At 41.8% G+C, this 17,224-nt stretch overlaps 1 long non-coding RNA gene across 1 annotated transcript; it reads left to right on the top strand.

The window, feature by feature from the left end:
- Positions 1-16,132: 16,132 nt before the first annotated feature.
- Positions 16,133-16,824, top strand: LOC306791772. Its single transcript, XR_013772770.1, has 3 exons — positions 16,133-16,267; positions 16,367-16,540; positions 16,684-16,824. It is a non-coding gene; the product is annotated as an uncharacterized lncRNA (long non-coding RNA).
- Positions 16,825-17,224: the final 400 nt, after the last annotated feature.

Here is a 17,224-nt window from a genome sequence, read left to right as displayed (position 1 = left end):
TTTTGATTTTAGCGTCTGATTTGCCCTCTCTACCAGTCCTTGTGACTGTGGATGATACACTGATCCAGATCTACTTCCTGCAAATGCTTATTACTGAAATGTGAACCATTATCGGAGTATCAGCTCTGTCTGCAGCCACTTTATTACTGTCTGTGCGTCTTCTTTTTTAGTTGGGATTGCCTCCACCCACTTTGAGAATCTGTCAACCATTACCAAGATGTACCTTTTTCCTTGTACTCTGTTTTCATGTCCCATGTCAGTAAAGTCTATATTGATGTCTTGGAAGCAGGCTGATGGTACAGGATAAGAGCCCATAGGTGTTTTGTACGGTTCCTTCACATTGTGATCTCCACAGGTGGTGCATTCGTCGCAGAAGAGGCACAGTGTTTGCATCCTTTGCAATGTTCCTTTCTTTCCTTCGTGCGTGCCTCTGATATCAGTGAGACACACAATTCTGCTGGTGCTACCACTCTGCCATCATGGGATCTCCAAAGTCCACTTTCTCCTTTTGTTGCTCCTTTCCTTTGCCATTCAGACCATTCGTATGGTCCAGCCTTCTTCTGTATCTCAATCAGTGTTTCTTCAGTGATTTCTGGTTCTTGTATGGCTATTTTCAGAATCATCTGTTTTGGTCTGTATCCTCTTCTTCGCCACATGGGCCCATCAACGTGAGCTGCTCCATGTGCGTAAGCAGAATCTGTGAAGATGTTTACTGATTTTCCTTCTGCTATTTTCAAGGCTTGTATGAGCGCTTCGACTTCTGCCAGTTGTGCTGATGCTGGTTGAGGTAGGATACCTGATGCTACTATTGAGTGTTCCATATCTTCGAATTGTCTCACCACAGCATAGGATGCTATGTTTCCTTCATCTCCTTTGTAGCAACATTCTTCCTGTTTCATAGACAATATGTGCTCTTTGTGCATTCTTTTTGAATTTTCGATTTTCTTGCAGCTCCGAATGTGAATTTCTTTGCTTAGGAGGATTCTTTGATGCAGCTCCTTCTCTTTTCGATTTTCTTGCAGCTCCAAACGTGAATTTTTAGGAGGATTCTTTGATGAGTCTCTTTCTCCCCCTTTTTTCTGATACAAAACTGCATTAACATCCCTCTTTTTTGTTCAGAAACATCTAGGTGGAAAGGGAATGAATAGTCAATTCTTGAAGTGCCGATGCATGTGACAGAGTCTGCGTGAGAATGGTGAACACATCTTCTGTTTCTTGTGTTCAAACTAAAGGGGCTGCAGTGTTTCATGATGGAGGATGCTTTGTCTGTGGGCTGTGGGCTGTGGGTTGTGGGCTGTGATTTGTTAAGGGAATATGTGGGTCTGGAACTGGATATGACGCAGGTATTGTGGCTAATAGTTGCAGCAGTGTCTCTGTTGTTGCCAGTTATGTGAAAGATATTGCTGTTCAGCTTGATTCTGGCTTCTTGGATGCTGATTGCCTGTCCCTCTCTGATAATTTCCTCTTCTTCCACGTGGTGAGCCTGATTGTTGTTGTTGACCACGCGTGCGGCAGTCACGTGAATAGTGTCCTGGTTTTCCACAGTTGTAGCAGTAGAAAGTTCTTCCGTGCTGTTTCTTTTTGTCTTTAGCAGGCTTTGGAGCCACGTCAAGCTTTGCCAGCTGTATTGACACTTTTAGTGCTTCGAGCTCCATATCTGTTCTTTCCACAGCAGCTCTGTATTCATCATAAGTGTGTTCTTCGCTTATTTGTTGCAGCTCCTCTTCAGTGAGAGGACAGTTCAGCAGTTCTCCATCCCAAATATCTTTAGCCTTCCATGTCTTTATCATTCTTTTGTACGCTTGTTGTTCCACCGGCCAATGTTTGATTCTTCCATTCATCCTGCTCTGATCCTGGACATCATTCTCCAAGTTGCACAGATAAGAGGAGTATTTCGCAGCCATGACGTCTCTCTCTGCAATATGCAATAAAAGTCTGAAATCAGTATTCCCAAATGTCCACACGATGGAGCCAAAGCTCCTATCCACTGTTCCTGTTGCAGTTCTTGGAGTGGCCACAGAAAAGCCAAAATGCATGTCAAATGTTTTTTCTTTTTTTTCTTTTCTTCCCAGGTTGTGAAGTGCCAGCAGAGGGAGCCAAACCTCCTCTTATGCCTTCAATTGACATGTTTGCTCTCTGAATTCACACTGGCCCACGTTCACAACCGTGCTTTCTCTGGAATGTGTGTGTGTGAAATGATGATCTATTTTATTATTAACACTTATGGTGAAGAGGACGGAAACAGTATAGTCATAAGTTATTTCGAAGTGTCTGTGTGAATAGACAAAAGCTCAAGTCCATTATACTAAGTTGGCAATTTTCAGCCCTAATCTGATGGTTAGCAAGCGTTACTGTTCAGGGTCACTGATCTTTTTCTGTTGTACGAAAGAATGACGGAGTGCTTCTTTCGGCGTTTTTGACCTTCATACAGTGACCTCACAACTCCGCAATATAAGCTTTACAAGTATAACGCATATTATTTAACAGTGTATGAATATATGTTATTTACAAATCTCCCTATATACCCCTGCTAGGTGTGAAATGCTATGTTTTAATTACTCAAGCAATGGCTGTAACTAAAATTTTTTATAAGGCAGACAGTGTCCGCATAACCCCCACCTTTTTAATTGTCTTCCGCCCTTTGTCCCAGTTCAAATCAAGGCCGCAGCTGTGTTTTTATCAGGAAGGCACACCCTCCCTAATATTCTCATCGTTTGTCTGACTAAATGAATGGATGCTTTGTTTCAGCTTTAAACCTTGGACATTCCTAATTTTTAGCGTCTGTCTGGCTGAATATAGTGGCTGCTGTGTTTCCGCATTAGACTTTGCTAACAGTCCCTGGGGAACCCAATTTTCCAATAAATTTAACTACGCCAGTAAAACTGACACTTATATTAACCCTCAGCTGTCTCTCAGCCTATTCTAGTGATTTATGTGTGTGTGTGAATGCAACACTTGTGTATAATGCGTGTTTTTCCTGCTCTGGACACCAAACTTTGAAACAACACACGAATATTTCAACCACAAATCAAGATCTCAACTGCCTGTCCCTCACAGGAACGCACACACTTTTTACAGCTTTCAGCAGTCCTTCTCTCATATACACGCTTCAAACATTCACTTTCATTCAAACAAAATTGCAACACACTGCCATCTTTAAATGCGCACAGATCACAAATACGGTAAAGGAATATCTTTTAGAAATACAGTCAAACAAATAAACAAAAGTTAAAACGTACTCCTCAGCGGCTCAGCTGTCAGCTCGCTCATGTACGCTCCAAATAGTCCCACTCATTCAAACAAACTTGAATCAATAATTTGCCGTCTTAGATTTGTGTAGAAATCACAACACGGTCTCAGAATGAAGTGAAGAGTTTTACAAATGCTGTTAGATGATGAACAAAAGTGAAAACGTATACCTCAGCAAATAGTCACACGCATTCATACTAAATGATCAAAATCACACGATGCCGTCTCTTTAAGCATAAATCAGTCACAAGCGCGGACCTTTAGAGGAGATGAACAGCTCTTTTTTTTTTAGACACACTCATCGCATTTCGACAGCAAGTTTCTTTTTCTCAACCTCACCAAACAGACTGTGTACCGCTGACCTCTTGACCACGATACAAATGAAAAACTGCTTTTTTAGCAAACAATCAGTCAAATTATAAAGGATTCTTTCCCTATCGTACACATATCAAAGAAAACAGCGCTATTTTAATGCATCACAGCGACCGCTGCATATCATAAAACACAAGTACAATATCTGCTTTGGCTGGGCCGCGATCACGCGTGGAAGTCCGCGGTGCTACCAACCACACCACCAACGCAATACATCAAACAACACAATTTAATACACTTTAAGTAACCTAGGACTCTGCGGGTCCTTTTCGCTTTTGGTTACTTTATTACACAACGTCCGTTATCAACGACACATCAATTATCGTAAATTTTGTGCTCTCGCCCAGAAACTCCGTCGAGGATACTCTAAGCAGAGATATCATGGTTTTCCACTAAACGCCACACACAAATTTAGTATCCGGAGATTTGATGATCTCAATAAGGTAATTTTTCTCTTCGTCCGCTATCAGCAATACATCGGTTAACTTAAAACCTGTGCTCCCGTGCAGAAACTTTCTAAGAGTTACTCTAAGCAGAGTTAACTTGGTTTTTACACCACACGTAACACACTCGATGCCTTGATACGGTAATATTTCACGGTCAATTCTCTCAATACAATTTACCAATGACATCAATAACATATACATATATCCCCGTCATGTTATACAGTTTCTTCGTAGCCCAAGACGTCCTATAATTACGTTAAAGATTACGCTTTATTTGTGGCAGGAATTTGAGCGCTTCATGCGAGGCGCGTGACCGCGACAGAAAAGGCGCGTGACACGGCTCACATTACTTCACTCTACGCTGCCACAGAAAACGTCATTTTTCGCCTTTTATCTAACGTCTTCTGCTGGACTCATTCACGCATATGTACAAAAAACCCAAATGCTGGGCTGAACAACCCTGCTGCTGTGTGATTACTCTTTACAATACTTTTATGACTACGCAATACTTACAGTTCGGACAGTCGGATATAATTTAGTTCATGTCTATAATACAATACGCAGAATTCAGTTAAATAGGCTTCTGCTCACCTTGAGATGTGCCGGCACTATCAGACTGTCTCCCGAACTGCAAGCTCGCTCCGATGGCAATTATCGGTTCCCAGCCTCAGGGGAGAGATGCGCCGTTATCTGGAATCACAAATAGAGAGGTCTGTTAACATTCCAACCCGAAGCTCCGTATCATATCAATCACGTCGGGGTCACCACTTTGTTGTGAAAAAATGTTGTAGCTGTCTTTCACACTTAGAGCAGGTTTAAGAATGAAACAGAAGCTCTCAGAGGCGTATAGTAATATCAAAGCAATAGATTTATTTATCAACAGAGTTATTCAGCCCAGCTATCAAACAAGCTTGGGTGCTAATGGATGAACTTCGCAGAGATTCACCATGAGACACGCTTGAACACATCAGCGTGAAACTTAATATAGGGGTCCGCCCCTTGATACACATTGGCCAAAGTCAAAGATGCAGGCGTGGCACGTTTGTACGTTATGGCGCCTGGATGGAGGCCGTGAATGTCCATTCACCTTGGCCCCTCCCAATAGGCGTTGGTTTCCATCAGTGTGAGTGAGGTGTTGCATGCGAGAGGTCCTAAGAAAGAGTGTGTGAAGAAGCCGGGCTCAGCTGGGGCGTTGGCCCTCGCTTGAATCTCACTGTCTTATCTATCTGAAAGATGGCTGCCTGTTCCTTGTGACGCAGTTAAATAAGTAACCTTCCTCCTGCTTCTCTCTGGCCTTAGTGTATGCTGTGAGCACTGTATAAGTGGTTAATAGAGCTGCATAAGCTAATGGTTATTAAAACTACAAATATGCTAGTGATTAATTAAACTGTATATAAGTCAATTGCTACTTAAAGCTGTATATAAGCTAGCTGTTAATTAAACTGTATATAAGCTAGTTGCTACTTAAAGCTGCATATAAACTAGCTGCTGATTAAGCTGTATATAAGCTAATTGCTGATTAAAGCTGTATATAAGCTAATTTTATCAACAAATCCCTCTCTTGACGTCTGAAGGACGTCACTTTCTTTACCTTTCTTACCCTGTTCACACGCTTGTGTCTGCCTCTGCCTCTCCTGACCCTACCAGGCTGTTCTGCTCTTCCCATACTGGGTAAGCTCCATAAGGAGGGGGTGGTGATGGTTCCTTGGAGAGGGCAGTGGTGATAGGACGGCCAACCAAAGAACGAATACAGGGTATTATACAACATCCACATGAGACCAGTATTGCAATGAACACACCCACTGACACTGCTATTGACAAGATCAGGTGCTTCCATTTTCCAAACATGTTTTCCATCCAATCTCCAAATGGATTATTCACACCTGATGCTTCCTGCATTTCTTTTGACAGTGCCTTCAGACTATTCAGTGCTTTTGTGACTGAACCGTCCGGCGCAGTGTTGTTGGGGATGACAGTGCAACACAGGTCTCCAAACATTGAGCAAAAGCTCCAAAGCCATTTTGTTTTGCATAGAAATCAAAGAAGTTGGGGCCAGCTGCTCAGCCAGACCCTCTATTGCATCCCTAGTATGATTAGCCAAACGAAGAACATTGTAATGCACATAATTGATACGATCAACATTTTTATTCACAGTTATCCATGGAATTATACTTGCGATACTCTCAAAACCTGCTGCAATTTGATATACCAATTTGTATTGATTAGGCACTCCTCTGGTTCACTCCGATTGTATCTATGTAGGTTGGACCTTTGTCCAGACTGAACTATCCTACTGCAGTTGCGTTATCAATTGGTGGAAATATGGATGCCAGAGTCATGCAATTTGATGGAGTAGCCATTTTAGTCATATTTGTCATGCATGCGTATCCTGTTGGGTCAGATTCAGGATATAGTGGTGCTGGTTCGGTGAACCTAGCTGGTCTAGCTGCAGCACAAGCTATACAGCCACCCATTTTGTTTTTTATAGCATTATCAATAATTCAATTTAACCAAACATTGTCATTTCCATGTCCTGTAGCTAATTGGATCACCTGTTGGTGGTTGCTGAAAAGTCAAATTACAAATTACAAAACAAATTATGCATTTTGCGTCAGATTACCTCGGACCTCTGCTAGAGGTCTGGACGGCTCAGATGCTGGGGCACAGTGTGACAGGTGGTGCCAAGGTGCTCCTGCTTTACCTATGACTTGGACCGAGTGCGAAGTAACCTCCTTCACTTCGTACGGCCCTGTCCACCTGGGGTCAGTCCACTTTCTCTTATGAACTTTGACCCTGACCCAGTCACCCTCTCGGATGAGATTTTTTACCTTTTCCTGGTCAGCTGCACTGGTTAGCTGGACCTGTTTGGAGAGAGCCTCCGTGAGAATGATTAATGCAGTCATATATGCCTTCATTTCAACTTGCTGCACATCTAGGTATATGTACATCTATGTATCTATGTATATCTATGTATATGACTACCGTCTCTTGGAGGACCAGGCATTTGCCTCCCTGTCATTAACTCATGTGGTGAAAGATGCGTCTTATTTCCTTTTGCGCTCCTCATTGCCATTAGAGCTAATGGTAAAATTTGAACCCATGTCAGCTTTGATGCTACACATGTCTTTGCTATTTTTGATTTTAGCGTCTGATTTGCCCTCTCTACCAGTCCTTGTGACTGTGGATGATACACTGATCCATAACTATGTCTGATTCCTAGTCTGGCTTCTACTTCCTGCAAATGCTTATTACTGAAATGTGAACCATTATCGGAGTATCAGTTCTGTCTGCAGCCACTTTATTACTGTCTGTGCGTCTTCTCTTTTAGTTGGGATTGCCTCCACCCACTTTGAGAATCTGTCAACCATTACCAAGATGTACCTTTTTCCTTGTACTCTGTTATCATGTCCCATGTCAGTAAAGTCTATGCTGGTGTCTTGGAAGCAGGCTGATGGTACAGGATAAGAGCCCATAGGTGTTTTGTACGGTTTCTTCACATTATGATCCCCACAGGTGGTGCATTCATCGCAGAAGAGGCACAGTGCTTGCATTCTTTGCAATGTTCCTTTCTTTCCTTCGTGCGTGCCTCTGGTATCTGTGAGACACACAATTCTGCTGGTGCTACCACTCTGCCATCATGGGATCTCCAAAGTCCACTTTCTCCTGTTGTTGCTCCTCTTCTTTAGCAGCTTCATCTGCCATGTCGTTTCCCGCAGTTATTCTGGTTCTTGCTTTGCCATCATGTCCTTTGCATTTCATGATTGCCACTCTTTTTGGTAGCTTCATAGCTTCCACCAGTGCCATGATTTCCTTCTTGTGTTTGATGGGTGCGTCCATTGATGTTGTGTATCCTCTTCTTCGCCACATGGGCCCATCAACGTGAGCTGCTCCATGTGCGTAAGCAGAATCTGTGAAGATGTTTACTGATTTTCCTTCTGCTATTGTCAAGGCTTGTATGAGCGCTTCGACTTCTGCCAGTTGTGCTGATGCTGGTTGAGGTAGGATACCTGATGCTACTATTGAGTGTTCCATATCTTCGAATTGTCTCACCACAGCATAGTATGCTGTGTTTCCTTCATCTCCTTTGTAGCAACATCCTTCCTGTTTCATAGACAATATGTGCTCTTGTGCATTCTTTTTGAATTTTCGATTTTCTTGCAGCTCCGAACGTGAATTTTTCTTAGGAGGATTCTTTGATGAGTCTCTTTCTCCCCCTTTTTTCTGATACAAAACTGCATTAACATCCCTCTTTTTTGTTCAGAAACATCTAGGTGGAAAGGGAATGAATAGTCAATTCTTGAAGTAGTAGAAGTTGTAGTTGTAGTAGAAGTATTATTAGTAGAAGTATTAGTAGCATTAGAATAACTACTACTAGTAGTAGTAGTGATATTTGTAGTCATAGTAGAAGTTGTAGTAGAAGTATTATTAATAGTAGAAGTATTAGTAATTAGAAGAAGTAGTAGAAGACGTAGTATCAGTAGTCATAGTAATAGCTGTAGTATTGGTCGTAGTATTTAATATCACAGTAGTAGTAGTAGTAGTAATAGTAATAGTAATGGCAGTAGAAGATGTAGCAGTAGTAGTAGTACTCGTAGCAGTCGTACTAATAGCTGTAGTAGAATTACTACTTTTAGTAGCATGAATAGCAGTAGTAGTAATAGCAGTTGTCATATAAGTAATAGTAGTAGTGGTAGTAATAGCAGTAGTGGTAGTAATAATATTGATGGTAGCAGTAATAGCAGTAGTAGTAATAGTAGCAACAGCAAAAGTTATAGTAGAAGTAGTAGTAGCAGTAGTAGTAATACTATATTAGCAGCAGCAGTAGTAGTTGTCGCAGTATTAGTAAGAGCATTCATTTTTTTAACAAAAAAGCCTAATTTTGAGCTTGTTTAAATACAGTTAATCCATGGGGCTTTTATTTTGAAAGGGTGGTGCTGGGTGGGGGAGAGAGGGGGAGAGGAGACATAATCATAATGTCTGACACACATAAACAGAGGTTATTAAATGCCTGGCTTCATCACAAGCATTTTAGTTAGAATTCACTCTTTGGGGCTTTTATTTTGAAATTGGGGGTGTGTGTGTGTGTGTGGGGGGGGGGGGGGGGTCCTCTAAAAGTCTCTAAGACCTGAATGACTGTATGAGAGAGAGACACAGACAGGGGGGGGGAGAGAGAGAGAGAGAGGCTCTGATATCTCTGGCAAACTTTCTCATTTGGAGATTGTACTATGTTTTATCTTTTACAGCTTACACGACTGTTGTCCTGCTCTGCCATGTCTTTCCTCGCCTCTCCCTCTTGTGTCTGTAAATGTCACTCGAATCAGGAAACTTATCAGAATACTCATATCTGATTGGCCGAGCTGCAACACGTAACAGCTGCAACAAATCATGTGTGTGCGGCTTTTATTTTAAAATGGGGTGTGTGTGTGGGGGGGGGGGGGGGGGTCCTCTAAAAGTCTCCAAGACCTAAAATGACTGTATATGAGAGAGCGAGAGAGAGAGAGAGAGAGGAGTGCATGTGTGTCTGTGAGTCTGTGTTTTTATCAACATCACTAATTGGCTCAATCGCAAACACCTGTGTGCCTGAAGCCATTTCATGGAGATAAAATAGGGAAACACCTCTCAAACAAATCATCAAAACTCCCATATCCGTAGCTCCTATTGCTCCGATATTAATAAGTGCGAGGAAGGATGAGTTGAAGAACAGATCCTATAAAAACTGTGTCTGTAGTGTAAAAAATATGGCTTAATTGGCGATCTAGAAATGGAGTACCGTGTTCTGTGGAAGATGTTTTTGAAGCAAAATTTAACATTGGTCTCTATGGAGCAGAAAGTTGGTTTTCCTCTCAATCAACAGCTTCCGTGTCAAATGTGGAAATCTGTGGGATTCCACAGTAATTTTTCTACGACAAGGACAACATTAGCTACTTCTACATCCAGAAATTATGCATGAAGAGTGAAGATTGTGGACACAGTGGCAAAATACAAATGTTTTTTTCACAAGAATCTCAAGCTGCTCTTCACTCTAGCGGTGACATGACGCACTCTAAGCTGCGCAATACACAACCATTATAAAGTCAGAAAAGGGCTGAAAAATCATAAAAGTTAAATTGCTGCAGTTCAAAACGTTTAAAAGATATAAATAAAACTGGATCATGTGGCAATAGTTAAGGGTTTTCTCAACATTTGAAAGTTGAAATGGTGTCTGTAGCTGAAAGTATGAGGAAGTTGAAGGATTTGAAAGTTGAAGAAGTTTAAGAGGATTTGAAAATATTCTCCATAGAGATCCCATTGAAAATAAAAAGCTTAATAATTCAAAAAGTTTAAAGGTTAGAAATATGAAAAGTCATAGCACCCCTCTGGTGAAAGCGCTGAACATTTTGATAGTTGAATGGTTTCTGTTGCTTAAAAAATGAAGGAGAAGAGGTGGGACGGAAGAAATAGAAGAAGTTGAATAAAGATTCGAAGAACAATAGTTGGAATGCTGTTAAGCATTCCAACAATTACAAAATACTCGAAAGTAATTGAAATACGTATTTCAAATACAAGTAATAGAAATACTGCCCATCTCTGGCCATCCAGCTGTCTGATGTCCTGCAACACCCCTTCAACCTGAGCCTGAAGCAGGAGGAAGTCCCGGTGCTGTGGAAGACGTCGTGCCTGGTTCCTGTACCAAAAAGACGACACCATCTAGCCTCAATTACTACTGACCAGTTGCCCTCACATCTCATGTGATGAAGGTGCTGGAGCAGTGTTGCCAACTTGGCGACTTTCTCGCTAAATCTGGCCACTTTCCAAACCCTCATAGCGACAAATCTAGCTACTTTTTCTGGTGTTGTTAGAGACTTTTCTGGTGATTTGACTCTGACGTGAAAGCATGTACCGTTCGGCACGCGGGAGCTGCCGTGAGCCCCTCCGCCGCCTCAAAGCACTCAAAGGTGATTAGTCTCACAGTAGTCCCTTGCGCAGCAGTCCCAGCTGCAGAAAGAGGAGACCCACACTCTGGGTGTGCAGACTGCAAATGAATCGCGCATGTGCAAAACCGCCGCTGTTCCCGCCCCTCTCCTACAGCGCTCATTACAATTATGCAAATTAGACGATGACGTCATTTAGCGACTTCTAGTGACTTTTAGGACAGCCAATAGCTACTTTCCTTACTGAGGAGTTGGCAACACTGTGCTGGAGAGGCTGGTCTTGGCCCACCTCCCGCCGCAGGTGAAATCCTCACTGGACCCTCTTCAATTTGCATACCAGACTCATGTAGGAGTGGACGACGCCATCATCCATCATCCATCATCTACCTGCTGCAACGAGCTCAGTCGCACCTGGATGGATCCGGTGGCTCTGTGAGAATCACTTTCTTTGATTTCTTCAGTGCATTCAACACCATCCAACCAGTGCTGCTGAGTGAGAAGCTGCGGGTGGTGGGGGTGAACGCATCCACCGTCTCCTGGATCACTGACTACCTCACAGGCAGACCACAGTTTGTCCGACTGGGCCATGTGCTGTCTGATACGGTAGTCATTGATATTGGAGCCCCACAGGGAACTGTTCTGTCTCCCTTCCTGTTCACCTTGTACACCACTGACTTCCAGTACAACTCAGGGTCATGCCATCTGCAGAAGTTCTCTGATGACTCTGCAGTGGTCGGGTGTATAAGGGATGGACGGGAGGAGGAGTACAGGGCAGCAGGGGTGGGCTGGCCATAGGGGATACCGGGGAAATCCCCGGTCGGCTGGCGGGGTTGGGCTGGTCCAATACCGGCCCACCTCCATCACCAACCGGCCCTCCCTCTGACATCGCCGACCCCAACTATATTCTGTGCTTCACAGAACACGTTAAATTTACTCTAATACTCAAAGTCAATAATCACTGACTGATACTTATACTGCTCCTCGCGATCTGTATTCACACTCATGGTTTCCATCTGCGAGCCGGCAGCACCCCTACACACACACACACACACCCAGCATGCAATACTACTGATACCACTGATGTTCACACCCCATCGTATGTTCTGTTCTGTTCATTTCTACAATATAGTTCATACTAATTATACCCTCTCATTCCAGTTTCTTTATTGTGTGGTCTTTCTCTGCTGACATTCATTCCTTAATTTTTTGCATTAAATCATACTGGGATGTTTGCTGAAATTGATTGGATGTGGCACAGCCCTACCTAGAAAATTTTCCACCAGCCGCCACTGGATATAACCATCTGATACTAGCCCAGAGTTAAGCATATTCATCAAGCAAACTATACCTGCCTTGGAGTGTTACAACAGCGAGTATTATTTTATTCCATGTGTCAAACCAGGGAAATTGGTGAATCCAAATGTTATTAAAAAAAACATATATGATGTAATTTCTTTGTAATCATCCAAACTAATGTTAAGTGTATGGGTATTTTTCCAAGTAGGCCACTGACTGGTCGATACGTGCGATCGTAACGCGCCGTGTATTGAGTGGGCCGGTCTGACAGTAACTCCTGGGCCACTTTTTTCCCCCAGTCCGCCCCTGCAGGGCAGTAGTGGATGACTTTGTGGAGTGGGCGGGTAGAAATCACCTGTGTGACAGCCCAGGGCCTCTGCCAGGGAGTGTTTATCTTTCAGTATTCCTGGATCATTAGAGAGGGACATCAGGTTGGTGGTTTCTTTGTTTAGCACCGTGCCTGAGTTTTTGCAACGTTTTGTTGTGGTTCAAGAGCCAGACCATAACACCTGCATCTGAACGTGGCCAAGACCAGAGAGATGGTGGTCGACTTCAGGAGGAAGACGACGACTCCACAACCGCTGAGAGTTCTGGGAGAGGATGTGGACATGGTGGAGGAGTACAAGTACCTGGGTGTCTCCATCGACAGCAGACTGAACTGGAAGAACAACATCAACGCTGTGTACAAGAAGGGGATGAGTCGACTCTTTTTCTTGAGGAAACTTCGATGCTTCAATGTGTTAGAAGATGTTGGAGATGTTGGAGATGTTCTACCAGTCTATTGTGGCCAGTGCACTGTACTTCTGTAGTCTGCTGGGGGAGCAGCATTGGAGCCGGAGACACCAACAGACTTAACAAACAAGTTAAGAAGGCCGGCTCCATCATTGGCTGCAAACAAGACAATCTGGAAGAGGTGGTGGAGAGGAGGACACTGAAGAAACTATCATCCATATTGGATAACCCGGACCACCCTCTCCACCACCTCCTGCAGGGACAGCGGAGCACTTTCTCCAACAGACTCATCCAGCTCCGCTGTCACAAAGACAGACACAGGACAACATTCCTGCCCTCTGCTATAAGACTGTACAATAAATCACCTCGGGCCAGATCATCCTTCAATTGACTACAGCACTGCTAACTGCTGTTGTTTGCTGTTGGTGATCCTTGCACTACTGTTTTTTACCTAGCTGGTTAACTTATACCATTTTATTGTATATACTGTGCATTTTTTATTTTCTTTAAATGTATTCAAATTGTATTATATTCTGCTCTGTTATCTTATTGTGTTGTATATATTGAGCATCTTTCATCTTTCATATTTTTATGTTTACTTTAACTTTGCTTGCTGCTGCTACAAACAAATTTCTATCTATCTATCTATCTATCTATCTATCTATCTATCTATCTATTTGGTTAGGGTTTAATGCGAAAACAAATGTATAAATACACACAAATGTCTGTTTCTTTATTGATTATGTAAATCAGAGGTCTTCAACAGGGGGTCAGTGGAGGTAGCTGCAGGGGGGGTCATGAAATTGTTGGTTGATGAGACTATTTTTTTTTTCCACAAATTTAAATGTCTTTAAATACACATCAACATGAATCCAACATATTGTAGCAAATGGAGGCAGAAGATGTTGTCTTTCAGTCAGAAATGTACACATTCAGCGACACAGGAGCTCTCTCAAGCTGGGCACCGGTTCACTCACAGCGCGAAACTAGCCTGGACCTGTCCCCATACATGTATGTTTAAAAAAAAGACATGAATATGTCCATTATTTTAATAATTCAGTATTGTATGAAAGATAACGGGTATGTTTATGCATGGCAGTGGCACTAATAGGCCATCACTCATTTTTCATTTCCACATTTATGTTTAAAATAAAAACATCAATTTGAATCGCTTTTATGCATGATTATCATGCAATTGACAGACAATGTTGATATTGGCATTGGTATCAGCTGACAAGGTATGTTTATAAATGGCAGTGGCACGGCCACCCTACTCACTGAATAGCTTAGTATTGAATGCACAATAAAGGGGTATACACGGTACTAGGCCCAGTTTAATGTAAAATGCAATTTTATACAATAGATATAGTCGGGGGTCCCTGCTCCATCTCTCTATCAGTTTGGGGGTCCTTGGGCTGAAAAACGTTGAAGACCCCTGATGTAAATCATTTAAATGGGGTGTTATGGTAAATTTTACTTCGTATTTATTTCTACTTAGTATATATTTCTACTCAGTATATTGTATTCATGCATAAGTAATTTTGGTCTGAACTTTGTTAAACGTCACCGTGTCTCTGTTGTGCAGAAGAATTCACCCTGGCCTGCGTCTTAGATAACCAACTGATGTATTAGAATGTTCCAGCACCAAGGCCGTCCTGCCGCTTGTTTTGGTTGCTGGTCGTATTCTGTTGAGATGATTGAACCTTCTCTGTGCAGAGAATAAATATTTAAAAGACAACCTCTGGTTTTTGGTATCATTTATTTCAGTAGTAAAAGACTCACGCAAAGCGGGTTTGAGATTTTTTCCACCACAGGGGTCAGTGAATTGGTTTATGAAAATGAAGTGAATGCTATGGCCCTCAAAGTCACCAGATCTCAATCAAACTGAATCTATTGCAGATTTTGGAGCCAGTGCTTGTTACACATTGTCTTGTGATACCCTTTTTGTCTTAAATGAGCACTTTTATCATGTCTTCTTTAACCAATGAAATTATTTTTCTAAACCATTGAACTGCAGGGAACGTCCACACGATATGAGGAAGTTGATTTTTTGACTGAATTCAGTGACTAGCTTGACTACTCAAAAGAACTTCACATGGAAACGATGCATCCAGACAACACAAATAGCAAAGCAGGGACCAACAAACTCATTTAAATGCTGAAAGAACCATCATTTGGCAGTCACGTTTTTGTTTCAAAAATATAAAACATTTTATTATTATTTTTTTAGCCACCATGCTGAGTTTCTTTCTTAGTAGTCTGATGGTTAAATATGTTATTACGACATGAGAAGGGTTTTCTGTTCATACATTCAGTTCAGTTAAGCAAAGACTTTGCTGCTGTTAAGTGGCACCATGCGTAACACAGAGATCTTGTCTCCTGTGCAAGATCATCTTTTTGCTATTCACGTGTTTTTATTGGCAGTTACATATTTTAAAAAATAGGCCAGTTGTGAGCAAACCAGTACCATGACATTCCAGTAGAGCAAATAAACTGCACGATAAGTCCCTCCCCATTCTCTTTACATCATGGAACAAACTAGGGAGTGGTAGTTCAAAGCTGGAAGTAGGGCTTCATTTCGCTCTTTCTGTTTCATGTACTGACGACTTAACAATGGTGAGTAGCTGCTTTTATGTGATTTCCTTTGCCAATATTTATTATCATTATGATTAAATTGTACATTGTTGATTTCATTTCTGTTGTCAGTGAAACTTGTAATTGTTGTAATGTGTTGTGTGTTATTTCTGGTTGCATCAGGCTGATCAAGAGCAAATCAGGTGAGTAAACCGATTCACAAAGTCATGACAACAACTGCGACGAAACAGTATTCAGTTAGTTGGAGTAAAAAAGTGAAATCTTGAGTAAATATCAAATGAGTTTCTGATAATAATGGTGGCAGATTATACATTGTTGGAAAATAGTTTTTAACCTAATTGCATATGATTAGTTTGTTTATTAACTAGACGTTGGTTTACATATCTTAAAACAACATTTAGTTGAGTAATGTGGTACTTTATCAATAACAGATGAGTATTCTAATTGGTTTTATTTATTTGTTTTTAAGTAAAACCTTATTGTTGCATTCTGCTTTTTAATCCTCTAAAAACATTTGATATTTATTGTTTTAGAGAAGACGAATTCATGGGAGAGGACAACCCTTTCATAAGGAATGCTTTCTTTCTTATCGAAACAATGTTGGAGCTCAATAACCCAGCTCCAGATGAAGCTCCAGATGAAGCTAAACGTGTTTTAGTGGATGAGGTATGTCTGATGATGTACTGTTGTTGTTTTTTTGACCTAATGCCTCTCAAAATACAAAATTATATTTCTTTGAATGTGTTGAATGTTTCGACTTCACAGATTCTTCACAGCATCTTCTTTTTGGGAAACATCATCAAGCCACCAGTTTTACCAAAGGATATTCTGAGTAATCGCGAAAGGTTAAATGAGTTGAAGCTCCTCTTCCCTCTGCCCTTTGAGCTCTATTCCTCTCAGCTACCCAGACGGAGTCCATTTTCATGTGTGCTAGACATGGTAGGATTATAGTTTGTCAAAAGATGATTTAGTTATTATTTGTAAAGCTGCATAGAATTTCTACTTCACCAAGACATCTTAATACATTACAGTTTATAATTAATGTACATCAAAGCATTAATTAAATCTGTCATTGCTTGCAGATTGTCCTCCTGTCAGGACGACAGAATGAAACAGACATAATAGGTCGGCTGCGAATGCTCATCAGTGACCCGAATCTTCGTGGATCAAGGGATCTGGTCCCCTCCACCGTCTGTGTCTCTCACAGGACCGATAAAGATCAAGTCAAGTACTATGGAGTCTCCATATCCGCTGCGACTGGCTCTTTTACTCATCGATTCATGATTGATGCATCCTGTCTTAGCAGCTGGGACAGGTATGTAGCTGGTGCAGTGATGAGCTACTTTCCAATAAAAAAGACAAAGAAGCCAGATTTTGATGGAACAATCAAACTTCCACCGCATGTCAGGTGCGAGGCGTTTGACCTCTTCAATACAAATACAAAGGATCCTTGCAGATTATGTGTGAATATGTTTGGTTTGGAAACAGAAACAGAAACAGGAACAGGGTGGTTTTATGGCAATTGTGCCGAAGTTGAAAGTTTGAGCAACTTGTTTGACAATGAGGTTGACGTCAAAGAGCAAGCACGACCAACATCTGGGATGTACTTAGATGAGAAGAGGG

Source organism: Melanostigma gelatinosum (genome assembly GCF_949748355.1).
Source record: "Melanostigma gelatinosum genome assembly, chromosome: 17".
NCBI classification, from domain to species: Eukaryota; Metazoa; Chordata; class Actinopteri; order Perciformes; family Zoarcidae; genus Melanostigma; species Melanostigma gelatinosum.
The sequence above is the reverse complement of the archived record's forward strand: the minus strand, read 5'-3'. Positions and strand labels throughout refer to the sequence as shown.